The sequence below is a fragment of the Cupressus sempervirens genome, chromosome 7 (assembly GCF_028749045.1).
Source record: "Cupressus sempervirens isolate cs-2001-9-10 chromosome 7, ASM2874904v1, whole genome shotgun sequence".
Lineage (NCBI taxonomy): Eukaryota > Viridiplantae > Streptophyta > Pinopsida > Cupressales > Cupressaceae > Cupressus > Cupressus sempervirens.
Genome location: NC_143124.1, coordinates 268821311 through 268846759, shown reverse-complemented (window position 1 = coordinate 268846759; position 25449 = coordinate 268821311).

Below are 25449 nucleotides of genomic sequence, written 5' to 3'. Positions count from 1 at the left end.
TGCTTTATCACTCTTATCATTTGAGATCCATTTGTGACACCGTAGCTGATGCATTCATGGATTATGATGTAGACATGTATCCTTACATTGATGATTTACATATGTTATATGTTGATATATTATTCTTTACTTTGCATGTTAAATTACTTTCTGCATATGATGTAGTATGATTTAGGTGTGACATTCCTACTATCATTCCTACTATGTTAATATCGATGATCTCTTCGATGATTTGGAATATTACGCACGAAAGGATGGCTAGGACCCATGATGGTCTAATGATGTTATTTACAATTGGGAGGAACTGTGGACTTAGATATTTATGTTTGATTACTTATGGTTATCTCTTATGATAATGTATCATGTATGATGTATGGTTTCGTTTATGTTTTTGCATCATGGATTAGATTTATAATGATGATATACTTAATTTCACATATGTATATTCTTTTAAGCCTTTCATACCCTATGAAATGTATAGTGGATGATTGAGCATTTAGAAATGTAATGTATAAGCATTAGACTTATCATTATCATTTCATGTGGTTGTTGTATTAGATGGATTCTTAGTTGATGTAGATGTAATTCAACATTAAGGGATCCTTAAAGAATGTAACTTGTTATGTATGTTATGTTTACTTTTACATGGATGTTGCTATTGCTTCCATTATTGTGTATAGGTTATAAGTGGTATTTACTTTCATGTTTTTAAAAAAAAATGCTACCAAACTTAGTAAAACTTTAGGTTTTCTCTTTGGATCCCTTGGCGGGGTGTTACACCAAATATAGTAGTGGTAGGCTCACAATGGTATAAGAGAAGAAAAGCATTCTAATGGCATTCTAGATTGAACTTGACATATTTTCCATTGGATTTTCATTCACATAGGAGATCAAAACTAGGAAGACCTAAAGTAAACCAACATGTACAAAGGAGATATATTATCAACATGTTCATTGAGATTGAAGGATCATGTATTGAAACATTCAAATAGGTGTAATCAGGGTTTAAATATCTTAATAGAGTAATCCTAATAAAGCTTTGAAAATATCTTATAGAGCACTACCTTAGTTGTAATATTATATCATATAATCAAGGTGGATTATATGAGTATTATAAGCTCTTAATAGGGAAGTCCTCTCACAAGGTAGATCATCAAAATTGATCAATCTTATAGCCCTAACAAGTGAATGTTACTGCTACATTAGTGAAGATTTGTGGGTGTCATCCCACTATAGTTTTACCTTCACATTGGATGGTTTGAGCATAACCAAATCATTCATTTCCTATGTTGTGAGCAACTTTACATGTTTGTGAGGTATTCATGATATTAGATGCTAAATCTAATTATGCATTGTGGTAGATATTCATTTGATTTATGATATTGTTGAGATAAGGGTTTATCGCGAAGCTATCAGATTAGATACATGTTCAAAGTGTAAAAGTTTTATAGATCTTGATTCACCAAGCTCCCTCTCTTAGTGTCTCATTTTTCCTATTTAGATTTTGAACAATTGGTATTAGAGCATCAGTTCTCTTATGAAAATCTTAATCGCTTGAGAGACTAGATCTTGGAGATGGAAGCCTATAAGTTGGAAAGGACTACTAATAAAAAAAAATATGATTTTTAGATTGCATTGGAATAGGCCAAGTTTGTTAAATAGGAACTGAAGAATTTCAGTGATCAAAGGAAGGAGAGGACACTCAAGAAGAATGGAACACAATACAAGGAAGAAAGCATTGAGGAAATATTCAATGAAGATAGATTCACTGATACTGATGCAATGATAACAAGTCTATTGGAGTGAAAAAATATTCTAAATGAAGAAGTAAAAGAATTGAAGAGAGAACATAAACTGATGTTGGTAAGGATATGTGAAGCCATAAACAAGAAGGGAAACACTGAGGATAACAAAGTTTTGAAAGAAGAAAATAACACATTGTTGACTACAAGGTTGGATGAAAACATCACTCAGGTACAAATCATAACCCACAATTATTTTGATATGGTAAATCAATTACTGAGAGTGAACCATGAGTTGGCTAGAAGGGAACCTAATATTGTAAATTTGATATCTAAAAAATAAAATATTGAAGAATAAACTAAAAGTTAAAAAGGCTAAAAAAATAAGGAGGCTATGAAATTTCTTATTGAACTAATGAATTCACATAGGAGACCTAATGACACCTCCAGACTAGGCTATGTCAATCTTGTATCATGTGCCCAAAAAGGAGAATCATCAAAGAAAGGAGAACAAAGGAATGTGAATACAAAGCCAATGAACAAGAAACCTACATGTTATCATTTATGTGGAAAACTAGGCCATACAACCAATATTTGTAGGAGCATGATTGGTAAGTCTAATCCTAAACGAAAAATTAATGGTTCTTTATTTAAGTGAAAAAAACAAGCCCATTAAGCTCATGAATGTACATCAAAGGTCAATAAAGTAGAAACCACTTCTAGATTTGAAGGTTACTATTAGACATGTCAGAAGTATGGTCATAAGTCACATGACTGCAAATGTAAGGCAAAGAGAATTTGGACACCCAAAGGACAAAGAAAAGAACCTAAGCAAGTTAATACAATCAATTAGGATTATATGACATGGTATAACTATCATCTATGTGGTGAGTATCAACATATTGCATTGAACTATGTTATAACATATTTTGCAGCTAAATCCAAAAGTTTGATGAATGGTAGTGTAGTATTTTATCATTGTCATATGATTGGTCATTTGAGTCAATACTAATGGAACCAAGTACTAAAGTTCAATATTGAATAGGCCAAAGAAAAAACAATAGTTGTAGTTGAACAAATAAGAAACTAGATGAATGTAACCTAGAAAAAGAATGAAGAAAGAAGAAACAATACAACAAATGATGTTGAGTAACCAAATCCAATGGATTAGGTGATCACAATACAACGAAATAAGAACAATGGGTATGTATGGAATTGTGTTTCAAGTTGCTAAATCATGCACCATTTTCTAGTTCAAGATGTATTAAAGTCCATATTAGCATAAGTGTACATGTCTAAGGACACAAGATAATGCTTGAACTAAAGTAACAAGTTGAAAATTTAGTAATGGTTGAGTGTCAATTTTGTATGTCAGTATGAGCCAAGTCATGGTACTAAACAAGTGAAGTTGTAGGTTTATGCATTAAGTTTTATAGAGTAAGCTTAGACAGTTGTTGTGCACTTTATTTTGACCTACTAAAAGTAAAGCTCATTAAATGAAAGAAAATTTTGATTTTTTAAAGGTATATAGTTGATTTTGAGATTCATTTTAACTTACTAGGCTATCGAATTTGCAAAGCAGAGAACAAAGAAATCTGAAGGAGTGATTTGTGTAAATTTTCAAAGAGATTACAATGTGTTCCATTGGCCAAAGGTGTAAGTTTGCAAAGTTGTTTTAACCATGTAGTGAATTTCTGAATTTTTTTAAAGTTTGAAAACCTAGTTTGAAAAAATGGCACCATTTGTATCAACAAGTGATATGAGGGAAGCATTGAATGGTAGTGATACACAATTCATTCATGATGATGCTTACTCTCCAACAAAATTCCAAGTGTATCCATACATTTCATTGATAGGAGATTCATCATGAAAATTGCTCCCTATCTAATCATGGTTCAAGATGTAATATCATGTTATTTATTCAAGATTGTTGGTATAGGCAATTTTGACATATGGAATGCCTATGATAAGTTCTACAAAACTAGGATAGTGAAGGATAAGAACAAGGTCATGACTGAGAAAGGATTAACTTGTGCCCTATAATTCCATGAATTGTTTAAATTTGAATGGATCAAGATTGTGCTTAGTAGAATACATGATCTGATGTTTTGGCTAGAGAGTAGGCTGATAAAGATCGCAAAATCCATTCTACATCATGTGATTTGTTACCCTATTCTAGACCAAGTGAAGTCTTTTCATTTTCAAGTGTGGGATGTGATTGAATACTTCACAAAGGAAAATTGGAATGAATAAGATATGTCAATCAATTCAATTGAGGATCTAGTGATTGAGTTTGGAGTTTTTCTAATTGCACACAAGTTCTATTAGTTAAACTAAATAGATAATTTGCCATGTCTAGCTACTAACATGGGTTATAAAATTGTCAAGAATAATGATATCTATGACTTGGCTAAGCTATCCTTATGGGGTCTAAGGTATTATTGTAGAGGTATTTTTCTCCTTCTATAGAAAAGGTACAATTCACTCACTTTTTTCGATAGAAGAAAATCAAATTTGCTTCAACATATGCAAACATGCCTGACCTTGACACATATTTCATCATGCATCATATTTCTATAGCTCTTCATGTCAAGCCCATTACACAAAATTTGAGAAAATGCAAATTTAAACTTCAGAAGCTCCTAGAGGATTTTTTTTAAAGATTTATAGATTATGCTTAATGGATATCAAATATTGCAGTTAGAATGGAAGGAGTGAGAATGTTCCTAGCTTATGTAGTAAATAATAAATTCAAATTGTATCAGACTAATGTTAAAGCAACCTTCCTAAATGGAGAACTTGAATAAGTAGTATATATTGAGTAGCTTGAGGGTTTTCCTCTAACAAAAGAAAAATACATGGCATCTAGATTGAAGAAAGCTCTATATGGTTTGAATTAAGCACCTAGAACCTAGTATGTAAGGTTGGACAATTATTTGACAAAACTTGGATTTCCTAAAGGTATGATAGATAGTACCTTGTATTCGAAATAAATTGAGAATGGTTTTTTGATAATATTAATATTTGTTGATGACATAATATTTGTAGCCAATGGTGAAGCAAGTGATAAGTTTTTTGAAGAAATGAATAATGTGTTTGAAATAAGTATAATAGGAGAAATGAAATGTTTCCTAGGTTTTTCAATAAAATAGAACAATGACAGCATTTTTATTTCACAAGAAAAGTGTTTGAAGGACTTGTTGAAGAGATTTGGCTTAGAAAGTTGTAACTCTATTGGTACACCAATCATAACTGGTCACAAGCTATCTAGAAAAGATGAGACACCTAGAGTTGAGTAGAACTAGTACAGATTCATAATTAGAAGATTGTAATATCTGAATCACTCTAGGTTCAATATACAAAGTGTAGTTAGGATTGTAGCTAGATTTAAAGTTGATCCTAAGGAGTGTCACTATGCAGTAGTAAAAATGATATTTAGATATTTGAAGGGAACATTTGAATATGAAATAAGGTATGATATATCAAGTGATTTCACTCTGTGTGTTTATACTAATGCAGATTGGACAGGTAATATAGAAGACAGAAAGAGCACTAGTGATGGAGTATTCTTTCTTGGAGGAAGATTAGTTTCTTAGCTAAGAAAGAATATTGTATTTCACAAAGTACAACTAAGGCAGGGTATGTAGCAGCAACAAATAACTATAATCAAGTTATGTGGATGAAGCACATGTTGAAGGACATTGGGATAGAATTTTTAGAACTTGTTATCATATATTGTTGTAACACAAGTATAGTAAGTACTTAAAAAACAAAAGTATAGTAAGTATGTTTAAGAATTATCTATTACATTCAAAGATTAAGAAACTATCTATTAACTATCATGTCTTGAGAGATAAGGTAGAGGAAAAGGAGATCAAATTGGAGTATGTGTGTACTAAAGATCAGATTGCATATATTTTTATGAAGCCCTTATCTAAAGATACATTTGAGTACTTGAGAGGTATGCTTGGGGTTATTCCCCTGCCTACTTCAGAGTAGATGATGTGGAGATTGCATCAGTCTAGTGGTACAAAGAACTATTGTTCAACTAAATTTAATGTTAACACTTCTTCTATGGGCGAGTATCTATAATGAGAAAAGTCATTGAGGACTCCTAGTATTTGGTAATGAACAATGTCTTTGGACACTTTGAGCTAGTTGAAGAATTCAAGTAGTAAATTGACATAATGCAGCATTTATCATTATTGTCAATGGGGGAGAAGACTACATGAAAAACTTCTCATAAGTATGTATGGGGAAATATGAGTATGATAAATATCATCTAGATAAATGGGTGAGAGATAGTTATTACGGAGATTTAAAAATATTCTTGTAAAAGATAAGGAATATCTCTATGGGGGATATATGTAGCATGAAGAGTAGCATTGAATGGGGGAGAAGCTAAGAAGTTATTTAGTGAGAAAACCATGATACAAATCTAGAATATGCAAAACAAAGTAGTGCTCCAAAAGATTTCAAATTTTACTGATGAAGAGAATTTAAAAGGAGGAGAACAACAGCAACATCAGCACACTATTGTTTGATATTCTTGTAACCTAGATATTTTATATCTATGTTGGCATAAATTCTAAAGGGGGATATTTACATCATGAATTATGATAGTACTCCTTTTCGAAAGTATCCTAACGACTAAGTGAGTATGTTTCAGTGTTGACATATTGCATTCATGAGTGTGTTTGTCATTGATTTCAACATAGCGCTAAGTTTGTGAATACTTGTAGAGTAGTAGACTAATATCAACATTATATGGAAAGAGGTTTACTATTCTAGTGATGCACATGTAAGGATATGTTTCACACTATGTCTTGGTGATGAGGCTAAATGCACATAACATGAGTCAAATTCATGTGGAAGTTATAAGTGATTCAAAGAGAGCAGTACAAAGATAGAGTAACTATTAAGCATTTCCTAATAATTGCATTATATCTTCTAATAGATATATAATCTAGAGATGCATGGTTAGAAAAAAACAATAGATAGTCCAATGATGATGCTAGTGAGTGTGCAATCTCTAATGTCATACATGTGAGAATTTGTATAGACTATAAGTTAAAAATGCTATTGTAATTATGAAATAATTAGCTATCTTATTATAATTAATTGGGAAAGCCTAAAGGCCAACTCAAGGAATTATTTTGAAGATATAGTATAAAGGAAAGATTATTTCCTTGATTATATGGAGTGTGTTAAGTACATCAAGATTGAATTGAAAATAAGAGTAGAGTATTTAATGAATGCGATTAAGTGATCCAATGGATTATTGATGCAAGGTTTGTGATCTAGTTTAACAAGATCAAAAGGAGTAGTAGTCTGATTGATAGGATAGAGAAAGAGGAGAATTAGTATAGTTGAAAGATATTATTTTGCATGGAATAATATAGAGATAATTTGGACAATAGATTCATTGGTCTTATTCCTGAAGTTATTTGGACAGTGAGTCCATTTGCCTTCTCCAACTCCTGACAAGAATTCAAAGTCTCCTAAGAAAGATTGACATGTATTTAATTTTTTTGTAGATACCTAATAGGGTTCATCCTCTAAAAAAGATTATTTATATTAGTACATCATCTTGTGGTTACCATCCCCACTGGGGTTTTCCCTCTAATAAAGGGTCTCCCTAGTTAACATATCTAGTGTTATTGTGCATGATTATCTTGTTGTATTTTCTAATTACATTACTCATATGGTTAAGTTTTATTAAGGTTTATAATTGTGGCAATAGTTGGATATCTAATTCGCAACCCCCTCCCCCCCACCAACCCTCTCCTCCCTCCCCCTCTCAATTATATTTGTGGTCTATTATATTCTAACAAGGTTTCCTTTTAATTTTGGTGATTCTAGAATGGAAAGGGAACCATTAGAGCTGGTGCATATTGATTTAGTTTTCCCTATGCAAACCAATTCTATTGTGGCAGATGCATATTTCATGACATTCATAAATGATTTCAGCCATAGAACATGGGTGTATTTTTGAAAAAATAAATGTGATGCATTTGATAAGTTTGTAGAATTTAAAGTCGAGGATGAAAAAGAATGTGGATGTTATGTAAATGTCCTAAGATCAGATGGAGATGGGCAGTATACCTCCAATTCTTTTGTAAATTTTTGCATGAAAAATGGCATCAAGAAGGAGCTTACAACCAACTATAATCCATAGAAAAATGGAGTGGTTGGGAGAAAGAATATAACAATTTTTGAGATGGAAAGGAGTATGATGAAAGGAAAGGGTCTCTCAACTGAACATTGGGGAGAAGCTATAGAAACAATAGTATATTTTATAAATAGGTTTCCAATAAAGGTTGTTCATGACAAGATTCATCTTGGGGCATGATCAAAACATAGGTGGATAGTTGAACACTTGAGGGTGTTTAGATATGTAGCATATGTACATGTTCCAAAGGAGCAAACGAAAAACTTAGATGACAAGGGCGTGAAGTGCATCTTCATTAGTTATAGTTCAAATCAAAGGCATGTAGATTGTATAGTCCAATCATAGAGAAGATTATCATTTCAAGCAATATGGAATTTATTAAAAATTAGTCATGGGATGGCTTGGTGGATAAATATAGAAGCACTTCAAGTAAAGTGCTTCTTATTAATCAAGAAGATGAAGTTGGTGATCAACATTATGAAGTAGTAGTAGATACAGACAATATTATATAGCTTTGGATTGCTCTTGGTAGAAATAGATAGAAAGCCAAGAAGCCACATACAAACATAGAATTAGTTGTGGGTAGCTTTAGACAACTTCAAATTGGTGTACACAATGTACAAAGCAACAAAAGCAGTATTAAAAATTTAGATCCTACTCTCTCCTCACTATTGCTAAGGAATACTAATATTTTAAGGAAGATATACCATGATGAAAAGTATGAAGAAGATTTTGATGAGAGCGTAAAATTTTCATTATTTTCTCTTAGTGATCCAATTTATTTTGAAGAAGCTATGAAAGAATAGAAATGTTGCAAGATCATGGATGAGGAAATAGATAGAATAGGGAAAAATGAAACAGGGGAGCTAATTGATTTACCTCTAAGGAAGCAAGTTATTGGAGCGAAATGGGTTTATAAAACCAAGTGTAATGTTGATTGAAAAATTGATAGGTATAAGCCATGATTAGCCATCAAGGGGTAAAAACAACACTATGGTAGACACTATAATGATACTTATGCCTTGGTTGCAAGAATGGAAATTGTGCCTTTTGTCATAGCAATTGTAGCACAACATAATTAAAGGGTATTTCAAATCAGTGTGAAGTCTTCCTTCTTAAATGGAGTGTTAAAAGAATAGGTGTATTTGTAGAAACCACCTAGTTACAAAGTTAGGGGTGAAGAACACAAGGTTTATAGGCTGAAAATTATCTTTATGGGCTAAAGCAAGCTCAATGGGCATGGTACAAAAAGATTGAATCATATTTGATGAGAAATGGCCTTAGAAAAAAGTGATTGTGAGCCTAGTCTCTACATCAAGGAAGTTGATAGTAGAGATTTGATTGTTATCTTGTGTGTAGGTGATTCACTTTCTAGTAGCAATGATAATTTTGTCATTTTTTATTTCAAAGAGGCTATGAAATGTGAGATTTAAATGAGATATTTGGGTCTCTTGAAGTATTCTCTAGACATAAAAGTAAATAAAATGCATGGTGGCATCTTTATCTCTCAAGAAAAATATGAAATCAAATCTTGGAGAGATATAAAATGTAAAATGGAAATTCAACCTCAAGACCAACAACCATAGGTTTAAAGTTGAGCATGGAAGATTTCAGGAGCAATGTGAATCCAACATTATATAAAATTTTGGTTGGAAGCTTGATGTATTTGACAATAACTTTTCCTCATATAATGCATGTAATAAGTCTAATTTCTTGATTTGTGGAAATTTGCAAAGACTTCCATTGGAAAGTGGGAAAGAGGATGCTAAGGTATGTGAATGGTATGAAAGGATTTGGTATTTATATAGTATTGCAAATAAACATAGGCTAGTTGTTTATGCAGATAGTGATTGGACTAGAAGTTTGGATGATAGGAGGAGCACTTCTAGCTATGTATTTCATATGGGTTCAAGTGCAATCTCTTGGACATCCAAAAGGAAACCAATTGTTACTCAATCTTATATGTGGCTAAAAATATAGTAGAAAATGCTATAGTATGTGAATTTATTTGGTTGAGAAGAATCTTGGAAAATTTGAAGGAATGACAAGAGGATAAAACCATAATTTATTGTGGCAAAATTTCTATTGGCATTATATTGTATTTATCATTAGTAACAACATTTATGCCACTATGAATGATTACTGAGCTCATCACTTAGTCTATAGTGTATATCGAGCATTCGGTAGTTACCTTGTAGGTTCATCACTTAAGCAGTTCACACTGAGCATTCCTAAAGCTACTGAGTGAATGTGCAGTCTAGTAGTATCTACCAAGTCTACAATGTTCACCGAGATTCATAGTGTCTACCAAGTTATCAGTTTGTATGATGGAAGCCAGTGTTTACCGAATGATGGAAGTGTAGTGTTTATCGAGTGAAATCAAGGTAAATGAAGGATTCATTTTTTACAGAGTGACACTATCTCTACTAAGTCTCCCATAGTTACCAAGTTCCAAGCTACAATGTGTGGTTAGTATGGATTGAGCTTCTACTTCTACCAAGTGCATGATGATGTTGAGTAATGCAATGGATGCCAAGTATCAAAAGGTCACCAAGTTAGCTTGAAGAACCCAAGTTTTCTACTATTTGGCAAACTTAGTAATATTTTGTTCACTTGTGTTTTGGCCGACCTTGCTATTGTAATTATTGGAATGATATATATGTAATGTATTATATCATTTGCAATATAGGTATGTATCAAGGAATGGACATGTAATGCTTTGAAAAAGAAATGTGAATCAGCAGTAGAGCAGAATATTCAGCAAGGTCTACAAGGAGTAGTAAAGATTCATCATTTATAAGAGGTGATCTATACTTCAAGGATCTAATCAGCAATCAAGTTTGTAAGTAGATCCATTGTTTCATCCTAATAGGTGAATTAGTTTTGTAAATCCTTTAACAATGTAGACTTAACAGTCTCTGTATAAATTTCCTAACAGAGTGTATACTTTAGTGTATGTTTGTAAATCCTCTAACAAGGTGGACCTAGCAGTCGTTGTGCTCCTAACAAGGTAGATCACTAGAAGTGGTCAATGTAAGCCTTAACAAGCCAACTTTATACTACAGTATTGAAGTTTTGTGGGTATCATCCCCACCCCAGTTTTACTTTCTATTTGCAAGCTTTTTGGGTTACCCAACCACTATCTACATGTGTTGTGAATGTTTGATCTCTCATATATGCAATAGATTAGATGAATGAATGGTGAATAGTATATATGGTTAAAGTGCTGAATTGTTTTAAAGTTTTGAAGTTACTGATTCACCCCTCTCCTCTCAGTAACCTATCATATCTTGAATATTTCAAACAATTTCCTAAATAAATTTGACAAAGAATCAAATATTTCATTGAAGAAGAAAGCATATGAAAATAAGGTATCATTTTATTAGAGAGTTGAAAATGATATCAAAATGAAGTATTGTAAGTCTAAGTAGTAGCTAGCAAGAATATTCACTAAGCCATTGGTCATTGCTAGTTTTGTGCACCTAAGAAGAAGTCTTGACATAGTTGATCTAAATCAATTGTGATCCTTGTTTTATTGGCTCAAGGGAAAGGGGGAGTGTTGGAACTTTATATTATTTATGGTTATCCCTTGAACCAAGTGCACACCTACCAATCAAGGGAAAAGTTAGAAAATTAATTGTTGTAGGTAATTTTGAATTAACTTTTTTGTGTGGAAATGTTTGTCGATAGAAGGAAGACCAAAGAGAGGAAATATTTTTCATTCCATTCATTCTCATTCAATCAATTAGAGAGTAACAAAAAAAGGGGAAGTTTTTAGATTTTATTCACTGTGTATGATAGAGATTTCATTTCAACAGTGGCATAGTGTTTTCTCTAGTTGAGAAGTGATTGCTCAAGACATTTTTTATGAGAGCTCTAAGTAGGTTTAGGTTGTTAGTATGCAGCTCTAGAATGTTGCAAATTATAGCTATAGTATTTTTAAGTTTTATTTTTATGAAGTTTGTAGTTTCAATATTTGAATTTGTAAAAGCTATTTCTAGAATTTTAGTAGAAGAAAGAAAGCAAGTTTTATTAGACATCTACAATTCTTTGGTTGTTTGAGTTTTTGGTGCCCCCTTTCCCTCGAATCTAAATCTTTGTTATTGTTCTGCCATATTGGGGGATTGTTAGATTCTTGATAGATGTGTCTCAAACACTTGGAGAGGCTTATGAAAGCCTATAATTTTTAGAAAATTATAAAATAAAATAAAATGTTATTTCTCCACTCTTGCATATGCACTGTACATCAAAGATGCACTCCTTATTGTTGAAAAAGAGAAGATTAAAGGAAAGAAAAAGAGAAAGCCTTAGGAACATGAGGTGTTGGTAATAATTTAAGGCACTGTCAATAAAAAAGAATTAAGGAGCAACCTTGCATAAATATTTGTCACATGCAACTATCATCACATTTTTTCTATTCATAATTTTTTAATATTTATGAAGAAAAAGAAAAGACTATAGAGAATAATGACTATAGCTAATAGTAGAAGAAAAAATTATATATTTTTAATTAGTTCAATTTGTAAAATTATACAACACTATAGGATTTTTTTTCATTCATATTTTTGGATCTTGCTAGGCTCTTGAGGGCTAAACTAATACTAAGAAAGAAATAAAAAACTTTAGTCTCCAACATTAATCTAAATTTGACTACTTGAAGTTTAATTTTTTTAATGAATAATGATACATAAATAATCTTCCTTGTAGTTGTGATTATTATGTGGTTAGAAGTTCCAATTTATAGTCTACTTTTCATTCAAAGGATTCTAAAGAGATCCATTATTGTATTTTTCGTAGGCAATATACTATTGCATTTAGTTGTACAATTAATACAATAATTATATACTTTTGCACCAATCCCAATTAATCATTTTTTTTATAAATTCAATATTTGAAAAGTTTTGTATTTATTATTTAATTTTTGATCTTATACAATTTATTTATTTATAATACTATTAGCTCAATTGATAATGTTCTATAGGAGCCCTTTCATACATTGCCTATTTAAAGAGATTATTATGTCCCTTTACCACATAATTTGCCACCTTGATCATGATCCATTTTTAACATTGAAAATATACACTTTTTTAGTGTGCTTATTTTTCTTCATTTTGATTGGAATTTCTATATCTAACTCTATTCCAAAACTAGGATAAAATCCTCACTTTCTTCCATTAAAATATTCTTTTTTAATTAACACAAATTATTGCTGAAGGCTTATTAACATTGGAATTTACTAGTCTTCATATTTTCTCCTGACAAATTGGGGAGAATTTTTTGCTCTTTACCTATTTTTAATTTAACTATTTAGAGGATTTCCCTATCTTGCATTTACAATTCTTATAATAATAAGTAGGGAGGGAGCAAGAAATATGATTCACGTGAAAGTACATAATATCTCACCATATTAGTAGTAAATTTTTATTTCTATGGTTATTCTTCTTTAAAAATGATACAAACATATTCATCTCATGTTTAAGAATCCTTGCAAATTATCATGTCCTTCACCAAACTTCTAATGACTTTGGAAATAAGGGCATTAGAGAATTAGATTTCAACTCTATACACTTGCAAATCATTTTTTTGAAGAATAGTTCCTTCCTTATATTTAAAAAATACAATAAAGTTACATATTCACAAAAAAAGGGGTTAGGGGAAATAGGATCACCCTACAAGTTGATATGACCACCAACCGAACATCAACTATTTGTCCAAACAATCTTTTATAAAACATTAGAAAACATAGAAATTCTCAAGCTATCAGCACAACACCAACTGAGGGAGGAGGATCCTTATCATCAAAACCCAACTCAAGGGTGGGGTGAGTAGATAGCTCAAGGGGAGCCCATCCATCATTAGAAGCAGTAGTAGGACCTTCATCTTCCATAGGCCTGGGAGGAGAAATAGCTAAGTCCAACCGAGGAAACACCCACTTCGAGTTTGAGTGCACAGAGGGCCAAGTGGTACCAAGAGCAGTAGGAGGAGCCATCACAAATCACCATGAACTAGACCTCTAGGGAGATAAGATAGAGCCGTGCCAACCACTAGATCCTCCAAAAGTGTGGCACTAACCAAAAGCACAATTGTTGGGAGAGTTGTGTAGCTAAGACCATGGCATGTGCGAGGGACAAGAAAAATTGCTACTTCCTTGATGACAACTGTGAGGAGGAGTATGGTTGTTAGAGATAAAATCTGGCAGAACATGAGCAACCATATAAAATGCAATTCCCCTATGAGCCAAAAGTTCCTGTAAGTGAGCCACCTCTAAAGCCACCTTATCTTCTTGTACTTGAATATGTAACATGACATTGTTGTAAATACATGCTTTGGCCTACATAGTCACATTAATGTCAACTGTGTTATTCACATAAATAACTGCATTGCAATATTTACAAATGGTAAATAAGATCTCCAATCTAAAGGCATGCCATATCTAGATGTACTTGAAGGGTATCTAAGTATTATCACCCAAAACAATCATATACCAAGAAAAAGATTCTGGGTGGAAAGGGTGAAAAAGAGCATGGATCCATTGCTAGTAACACTAAGCTCGTGTATAGAACCAAAAAATGTGCAAAAAAGTCTTTGGTTGTTTACAAAAAGGGCAACAGTGGTTAGGAACTCCCAGGTGTAATAGCTGGGGGCACAAAGGCAAGTCTAGGAATAGAATACACCAAGAAAAATGTATAATTTTGGGTTTAGCAATAGCATACCACATAGTGGAAAACCTATGACTCCAAGTACGATGAGAAGATTGTGAATGCCATCATTGGTTAAGAACATCAACCATTGGAAGATGAGCCACTAGTCATTGGTAGCCTAGCCTAGGCTTATAGCTAGTTACTAAGGTGTCTAGATACTAATTCTAGTATTTCCACCAAGGGCAAGAGGACTAAATGCCCACTTTATGTAACAAATATATGTGCACTATAGAAACTAGAAGATCAAAAGTTTGTCGATCTAGATGAGTGAGCCAGAATTGCACTTTCATGTCCTCCCATGACCATAAGCTCATAGTAACTCTAGAGAAAAGATATTTAGGGGTTCTTATGCCACATTTAAAAAAATGCAAAGCACTAGCCCTATGCACCTTAGCAGGAGAACACCTTGGATAGAAAATAATGGTGACCATTAGAGACTATGCTAGTTCATAGAGAGCCCATCACTGAACCCATTGCCAACCCAGTGGAGCCAGGGCTTAACTACTTCCTAGACTTTCCAAATACTCTTGGCAACAAAAGTACCCTAAATCTGGATAAGTTTAGTGGTGACAAGAAGGGCTTGAAACCCAATCCGCTTCTAAGTTGGCCGATGAATCAAAAATCTTGAAGAAATGTAATGTCTTAACAAGATCTTCTAGGCTTCATTGTCAGAAAGAGCATGCATCACCCATTTGGCACATAAAGCAGTACCTTTCTTTTGGGTGGATAGAAAGTCAAGGTCACGAGACTCTTTGGGAAGAGAATAAAAATCTCAAGTGACTCTATGAAACCCCTGGTGAGAAGCATATGATGCCCAAAGGAAGTCACGTAATAGGTGCTCGAGCTTGAGGTAAGATTCCTTTAAAGGAGCCCAATAGGAGGATCAATATACATGGGTTTTGGGCAATACTTTGGAGCAAATCTGAAATTTTCCCACAAGGGAGAGAGGTTTGGTGATCCAATACTCCAGATTCTTTTCTATTCTAGGAAGAATTTCATTCTAGAACTCTATAGCTAAGGCTTTGAAGGAAAAATTATTTCCCAAAAAATGAAAGACTTCCCCATGCTAAACCCATTTGCATTGATATTTCTCAAGCCAAGTGGGATTGAGAAGAGAAGATTGCCTGTAGCAATGGGTTTTGTGCCACTAAATAGTAGACCTTGAAGCAAGATAGAATATGTCAAGACATTGTAAAGTGGAACCAACATTCTCTTCATCCTCTATGAGAGTGAGGAAGGAGTCATCTATAAAATGACCATTCACAAGCTGATTAGGAGAATCCTGGAGGGAAATACCCCAAACACTCCTTTGTGAGATTGCATTTGCAAACAAATATCCAAAACCTTCTACTGCCAACACATATAGGAAGGGAACGAGTGAGCATCCTTGTTGAGTTGAATGATAAAGTCTAAAAGCTTAAGACTAATGATCATTAATGGAGATGCAAGTAGAGGCATCCCCAGAGAACATCTAGACAGACTACAAAAAAGTAGGGCCAAACACAAGAGCTTGAAGCATTGCAACGATGAAGGGCCACTCAATCCAGTCATAAGCTTTGGAAAAATCAATTTTGAGAAAGATGGCCTATTGCTTGGAATGTCTAGCCCATTCCATCCCTTCCTACACAACAATTATATTTTCTAGGATATAATGGGATTTGATAAAAACCTATTTTTTTAGGGCGAATAGTTTGAGAAAGAAAATGATGAATTTTAAGAGATAGAGCCTTGTCAATGATCTTGTAGGAGACATTCAACAAAGTAATAGGCCTCCAATTGCATATGCCTTTAGGGTCACCCACCTTAGGTACAAATTTGATATTCCCCTTGTTAATAATATTTCCTAGAGAATAGGAATTGTAGGCTTCAATGTAAACCTTATATAAGTCTCGTCCAATCTCATCCTAAAATGTTTTGTAAAATTCACAAGGGAAGCCATCACAACCAAGATCCTTATAGTCTGCCATGGAGAAGACAACTTCCTTGAGGTCCACTAAAGTAAGATTCTACTCATAGAAAGAATATTGTTTTGGAGTGAGTCTTTTAGGAGTGACAACCAAACAAGAACCTGAGGGGCTCTGTCCAGAGAAAACCTTTCATGGTGGCAAACGAGAGCTTGGAGAATGTAAAGAAGCTCACGGAAGGTGTGCTAACCCTCCCGAATGCATTTGAACTTGAGAAAAAATCACTTTCACTTTTCAGCATATTGAATAATGCCTTGTACTTAGATATTTTCATAAAGAAGTCAATGTTTCGATTCCCTATATTTATTTCACCGCCCACAATAATGAAGGAATAACTAGGGGGAAGCTAGAAACCAAAATTAAATTAAAAACTAATCTAGACAAATATTAGAGGAAGGAAACTTATAAATAAAGGTAGTTTCTTTTCCTCCCATAGATGAGATCAAAGATATAATTATAATTTTTTCTATTTGAATAATCTAGGTGTAGTCATGCATTACTACAAAGAGACTCATCCTTGATTATAATCAATAGTCAAATATTTGGGTATTTGATCATATGTTTATAATAGAATATTAGTTTTCTTAACTGAACATTAGAGAAACCATCAGTATATTTATCTTTTGAATAATATTGTAGATATTATAGTTGTTAAAAATAATTAGATTATCAATTCTATCTAGAATTAACTTTTTAGTTGTCTAGACAAGAATCCTTTAGGTAGATGATGATATTCTATTGTAAGATATAATTATCTTCGCATAGTAGTTTCTATAGATTGCAAAATATAGGACTGCAATCTAAAAAAGCTTACCATTACAGACAAGCACCATGACACTAAAACTGGAAGACCTAGGATTGGTCATTGTTTCCCTATAAATACTAATTTTAATCCACATGCACCACTAGCCTAAAACTACAAGACCTAGGACTGCTCTTTGTTTGCCTATCAATACTAATTTTAATCCAGATCCAAGAGAGCCTTCCTAAATAACACTGTCTCTCACTTCAGTAAATCTTTAAATAGGAAAAAATATATCTCATAGTAGGTACAAGTTGTAATCTATATAGATATCAAAATAGAAAGGTCTAATCTTTGAACTCTTTACTAGATCCTTTGAGAAAATCACCTTAATAGATCAAAATAAAAAGGTATAATCTTTGAACTCAAGTCACTAGATCCTTTGAGAAAATCACCTTAATATTTTCTATAATTTCAACTTGATTGTTGAAAGTAAATTTATCCATAGTGAAGTAAGAGAAGCATTAGATGGGGAAGAATAACATTAGAGATAACTTTCAAAGAAAAGAAAGAGAGATCCTTGAAAGAGGAGCTACATGCAACTAGAGTCCCTACCTAAAGTTGAAAAGTAAAGTTGAGAAATGAGAGAAAGAGTGTCAAGATGTAAGAGAAAGTGAATGTAGAAAGTGTATTTCGTTAGAACTAGTTGCAACTAGTTGCCTTCTCTTGATCTTAGTTTCTTGAAGATGTATTGAATTGCATCAATTACAAAACATTGAAAAAAAAATCCAAAAAGGTTTTAAATGTAGGAATCACATATAAAATATAAAATAATTATACGAAACTTCAATGTATTTATATAAAAAATAATATAACAAAATTATATCTCTCTTAATATGAAAAATAGAAATATAAAATTTAGTAATGATCACCAAACTATTCAACCAAAGGAAGTAAACTCTTCCCATATACTTGAACCATTGTAAATTTCACTGAAAAATGGGCATTTCAAAGTTTGAGGAACAAGATTTATTTGATGTTACGTATAGGTTGATTGGGTGCATAAGCAAGCTTAGTAAGCTTAGTCCTTTTTCGTTTACCAATTTTTCTTAGAAAATGAGAAACCATTAGAACCTAAAAAATAAAAAGGGTTAGGGTATAAAGGATTATAGAATATATGAAGTACTCTACAATATCACTTAGGGGTTGTTAGAAACTCAAAAACTCAAAATTTAAAACCTAAAGATGAAAATGTAAAATAAAAATTAGATTAGCTAAATGAAATAGGCCAAGTGATACTTTTGGCTAAAATATAATCATATGATATTTCCTTGTATGCCTAGGTAATAGGTTTGTCTGGTGTGATGGTCTATATCAAATAGTGCCATAGTTTGCATAATATGACTACAATACTATTGGTGTAAAAAATTATTTACTATTTACACTTACTTAGGTTTACTTAGGTTAATTCTTATTTTTATTATTTATTTATTAGTCACCAAGGAGTATGCGTACTCTTGTGAATTGTCATGTTGACAATACAGGAGTTTGCATCTCTATTTTGAACATGATTCTTAGTTATCATGCTTATCTTATCTCCTGGTTCTTTCTAGACCCATTCTAGATGCATCTTGAGAGGCCTTTATATATAGGAACTCATAGTGTGTTTGAACACACATAGTGATGTATCAGGACATGCTATGATATATTGATCACACTCCTTTTTGGTCAACAATTGTGCTTGTATTCAAGTTCTTTGATCTTGGATGAATTTTTCCCTAAGGAAAATTCTTACATGGTATCAAAGTTCTTGGAGAATTTCTCTTCACATAACCGTTTGAGCCCATCTTGCTGCTTCAGTGCCTCAACCTAGATCTAGAGTATTGTAGGCATTGGGAGAAGCTAGAGCCAAAGTGGACCTCACTATTGCATCTGGCACATTGATTCAATGAAATTTGATTATAAATTTTCCTACACTAGGCCACAGTCAAATTTGAGGCAAATTTTTTGCAAACTGGTACCCGAAGGTCCAATTTGCAAAATTGGTATGATCATTTCAGATCTCTAAATTTAAATTTTAGATCTACATATCTACTATTTTGGATCTACATTATTTTCTAGAATTTTTTTGGCCATTGGGTCATAGAAGAGATTTTTTGCAGGTGAAAATTGAAGCTTGCTAGTGCAAATTAGATGTTTGTATCAAATTCAAAAGGTCAAAAAACCCCTAAATTGACTTTTGTTTCACCAAAATTGGACATCCAAGGTGAAATCTAGAGTCATTTAATTAATGGAGGCATGACGATGATTCAGGAAAAATAACAACAATGATGATTTTCAAATAGTGATATCTCCCTCATAGAAACTCATTTTTTTGAGCAATTTTTTGTTTTTTTTGGGGTAGACTTTCATGATCTACACATTGGTGCAGAAGGTTCAAGATCTCTATTCTTGAATTTTTTTACAAATCACAAATTCCAATTTTTGCCACTTTAAATGCTTAGTATGGGCTCATCTGAACACATAATCAAGGTTTCTTTTTCTTGAAAGTGCATATTTTTTGTCTACTTTCTAGATCTATAATCAGATTATAGGTTCCATGGATAGAAATATTTCTTTTAAAAGCAGGCCCTAAATTGGCAAGTGGCTATAAAGTGCCAAATCATCCATTCAGGGGGCTTTCTTTGATTCTCTTTTGATTCTTTGGGGGTTACATTGATTAGTCCATCATGGAAGAGGAAGATTTAATTCTATTGATACTAGATAACTATCAGGAATGGAGTCAATTGGCTATCAAATATCTTAGTCAACACAATGCACTACCATATGTGAGAGGACTTAAATATGATAGTGACACATTTTTCATCATTAGTAGTACTCTCTTTCTACATGTGGATATGGAGGTTTTGGATTCACTTATTGACCTTAAGTCAACTAATCCATATGTTCATTGGATTCACCTTTGAGAGATGTATGGGGATCCACACATTTCTCCATTCCCAAAAGATCTAATACCTCTAGTTGTAGCTACATCCTCTCCAGATGAGATCACTCCTCCAAATTATTTTCTTGCTCCTACTGATCCTATTCCAACCAAAAATGCTTTAGATTTAGTGTAGTAGGACCCTTTATGTCTTCCTACTTTACCTTCATGTGAGTACTTCCTTCTAGCCATTGCAAGCCTATTTGTGGAGTATCACATTGAAGATGTGGGAGACATTATCAATGATATTCATCTTCTCTTTGAGGTGAATACTTCATCAATTGCTATAGTGACAGATTCATGTACTGCAGCATAGTAAGGTACACTTTGTCTTTTAGTTCCAACCTTAGGTGATGACTTATTGATTGACATTTTAGGTTTTTTCATAGAGTCACACACATTATATTTGGAGGACTTCTTTGATGATCTACCACTTCTCTTTAATGAGGTAGATACTTCTACAATTGTTGTGAGGGCCCACTCTGACCCTCATGTCCATTCTCTACATGATCAATCTTTATAGGCTGGCCTGATCATGGATACTTATGTACAACATTTTTTGGAGGTCTATTTATCATTTGAGGAGACTGTTGGCTCTTTTCAATAGGTTCTACATGTATCCTTTCTTGATGTGCACATGTTCTTTTCAACAATCTTGGAGGGAGAAACATTCAACATTGATACAGGGACACTTGAGTAGGTTTCAGAGATACTGTTCATCATTAAGATTCTTTCTACATTTAGGAGAAGCATCTCCCATGTACCTCTACCATTGTTTCTTCCAAAGGGGAGGAAGATTATTTAGTAGTCATGGATTAGCTTCTACCTTGGAGCAACCTTCACTGATTGACATTCTTCATTCAAGGGGGACTATGTTGTCTCTCTTCCTCTTCTCTTTTTTGGGGGGAACTTTTTCCTTTTAAGGGTTTTTGTTCTTCCCATTCTTTACTTTTGTATATACTAGATGTATGTTGTAATGGGAAGGTCTTGATTACTCCATCCATCCATGCATCTTTCTTTTTCATCTCTCTTTTTGTGGGAGGGGCTTTTCCATGTGATTTTCCCTCTTTCTCTGCTTTATGAGAGACTACATTTTCATTATGTATGTGGATACCTAACAAGGCCTAGTAGCTGGGACCCATTATGCATTTCATCTCAGCTTTAATAAGCTTAAGTGCATTCCCCTAAGTTGCACTTAAGCGGGGGTCTTTGTGTAAATAAGTATTTACTATTTACACTTATGTTTACTTAGGTTAATGCATCTTTTTATTATTTATTTATTAGTTACCTAGGAGTATGCGTACTCTTGCAAGTTGTCATGTTGACAACACAAAAGTTTGCACCTCTTTTATGCACATAGTGTCTACAACATCTCCACTTGAGATACACCTCATCATTCTTATCCTCTCATCTAGAATGAAGGATAAGATGTGTGCTTAGTTGTCATGCTTATCTTATCTCTTGGTTCTTTCTAGACCCATTCTAGATGCATCTTGAGAGGCCTTTATATACAAGCACTCCTAGTGTGTTTGAACACACATAGTGATGTATCAAAACATGCTATGATATATTGATCATACTCCTTTTTGGTCTACAGTTGTGTTTTTGTTCGAGTTCTTTGATCTTGGGTGAATTTTTCCCTAAGGAAAATTCTTACAAATACAATAAAGAAACAAGTACAATCAAGAAATTGGTAATGTAGTATATCACTATTATAAAAATTATTTCATGATAATGGTCAAATATCCCATGATATTTATTTCTATAAAATAAAAGACCTGAAATAACAATCTTAAAATATAAGAGGTAGGAAATGGAACTAGACAAGAATATCTAGCCCTACAATGGGTATAAAAAATGTTTACAAAAAATATGGCATACTTATATAAAACCATATACTTGAAAATACTCATGATGTAGAGTAACTCAAGAGGCAAATTATAGCTTCTTGTCTATGATGTACAAGAGTTATGAGATGGTGGGTCTCAAATGACCCTGACTTAAGAAATCCTTGCAAGGTGCACGATAGAACAAAAGATTCAAAGAGTAAAGGAAAGAATGCCAATATCCAAGAATCAAGATAATGTAATGAAAATGCAAGTTAAAAAAAATGAAGATACAAGCTAACAAAGAGCTACAAGAACCATCTAATGCTATGTGAGATAAGTTATTCCTAAAAGAAAATACTAAGCTAATGCAAGTATGAGAATACAAGTGCAAGATGAATGCAAAGTAAATGCTCCAAGTGCTCCAAAATTTCCAAGAAAATATATCTCATAATGTTAGCATGAAAGACTAAGATGAGATAATGAGGAGAGAGCCATTTTTTGAAGAAAAATATGCAATAGAGATTAATAGGAAAGCAAGACATAATCAAGGGTGGAGTATGTATCTTGAGTGATCCATGTGCACAAGAATCTAAAATAATTAAGATCAACTATTGAATTTTAAGAGGAAAAAGAAGTGTGGAGGATAATTAGAGTAATTTTGAAATTAGAAGATTCCTCTCACATAAGAAATTGTGCATTCATGTGGAGCCAAAATTGTATTTTTCTCTTATTTTTAAAACATGAACAATGCTTTATGTGTGCACATTTAGGATAAAAGAATTTTGGGGGCTTTCTTTAATAAAAAGGGATAAAGTTCTTTTCATTAAATAGGAGCTTAGAATATAGTGGTCAAACCATATGTTATAATCAAATAAATAGATTTTTGAGGATTTGATCAAGAATAATAAATTGATAAATTATACAAAAATTCTAGAAATGGTGCTCATAGTTAAGATGATAATTTTTGGTGATTAAAACTTCATCTCAAATTTTTGTTAGCAAATTTCTTCTTCTACTCAAAGCATCAACAACCTTGTTTGATTGTCCACTCTTATCTTTCAGTATAAAGGAAAGAATTATATAAATACTCAACCCACGTTATATGCCTCTAGTGTATCCTATTCAGACTTCTGGATTCTAAAAATATTTATGGTAAGTATACAACACCAAATCCTTAGGCATAAAGTAGTGTCTCCATTTCTTCAAAGATTGAACAATAACACATAATTCTTTCTTGTAAACTAAATATCTTCTCGTAGCATTATTTAAATTCTCACTAAAAAAATCTATAGGTCTTCTTTCTTGACTCAAAATAGCTCTAATGACACTTCCACTACCATCACAATCAACTTGATAAACTTTAATGAAATTGAGAAAAGAAAGTATAGACAATTCAACTACTCTTTATTGTAATACTCCAAAACTCTAATGTTATCTATGTCTCCACTTAGAATAACTTTTATCACCCCTCATGGTATCTATCATAACATTACATACTAAAATGAAATCTCAGATAAAATTCCTTCATAAACTCACCAATCAATGAAATGATCTAACTTCTCCAACATTCTCAAGTGTAGGTAAATCAAGAATAACTTTTACCTTCTTAGGATTAATCCTTAAACCATCAACTAAAATCAAAATTCCAAGCTACACAATTTCTTCCTTCATAAATAAATATTTATTTTGGTTAATCATCAAGTTTTCTTCATTCAATCTATGCAACACATTTTTGATATGGTTAAGATGTTCTTCTTTATTGTTACTAAATTTTAGAATTTCTTTAAGATATGCCATCACAAACTTACCCTCCTTTATTGTTACCTCATTCATCAAACTCATAAAATTAATAGGTACATTAGTTAAACCAAAAGGCATAACCATCCATTTGTACAAACCTTCATCTGTCTAAAAATACGTTTCTCAAATTAATATTTATAAAATAGTTTACTGCACTCAACCAATCCATTATTTTGTGAATCATAGAAAAATAAAATATATACTTCACTGTTATCTTGTTTATATCTTTGGAACTATTAGACAATCTTAATTTTGTATTCTTCTTAGGTGTCAATACAACAGGTACAACACATAGAATCAAACTTTCTCTATTAGACCCTTACCAAGAAACTCTTCCTCTTGTCTATAAAATACAATATTTTAGTAGGTGGCAATCTATGTGGTTCTTTATTAGGTAAAATAACTTAGAATTCATATCCATAAAATGGCTAGAACTTTTGTCAAAAGGTAAACCAATAAGTACATTATTCGAGCCAATATCTTAAAATTTAGCCAATAGAGAACTAGTCTCATGTGCATGCTCAAGAACATCTTGTTTCTCAATATTATGAGGAATTGGAACTAAAAAAAATTATGCTTTATTACATCTTTCAAAAATTGATTAACATTAACCAAACATATTCTTATTGTAGTATGGTAATTGTAAGTAGGATTTTCCACCAAAGGAAGCAATATTTGCTTCTTCTAATTAACCCACATAGTATATTTATTCAATCTGCTATCATTAAAATCTTTTCTATCATACTACCAGGGTCTACCCAATAGAATATGAAAAAAATCCATATGCATAATATCACACAAGACTTCATCATGATAATTCTACAAATTTTGCAATCAACAAGGCTTTTCTCTCTTACAAGTAATTTATGCTCCTTCTGGATAGAAGCAACATTAGAAGGAATCAACAACACTGGTTTCAATTTTTCTATCATAACCAGAAATTTTCATAGTGGGCCCAAATTTTTCTCTAGAAAATACTCTTAGAAGACTCTCTTGATCTTGTTCAACTTCAAGTTTAGGATTAGGATTACATGCCACTTCTTCTTCATCACTAGCATCTTCAAGATGTATACATCTTACCTAGGATATTTCAATATCTTCAATTCTCTGTATAATCTTCCTCAACATGTCCATAATAGCATTATTTGAATTTACTATACCTTGAACTATTTTGATAGTAGTTCCTACAAGATTGCAACCTTTTGCAAGTTATAGGTCTGATTTTAGATCTACCAACCTATAACCAATCTAGTTAAGGTTCTCAAAACTCCCAAACTTTATGGAAATAACTAAGCTCTGATACCACCTAACGTATAAGATACCATTAGAATAAATTTAACTTAAACCTATGAGTAATCCTTCTAGGAGTACACATAGAAGAAAATATAGAATTGCAAAGAATAAACCAAGAATCCATATTTTATTAGAATTTTATATGTGTCAACATGCCTGGGTGTGAGGCCTTTTGGGTTGTGTCCAAATATAAAGAAAATTACAATAGTAGAATCCAAATTCA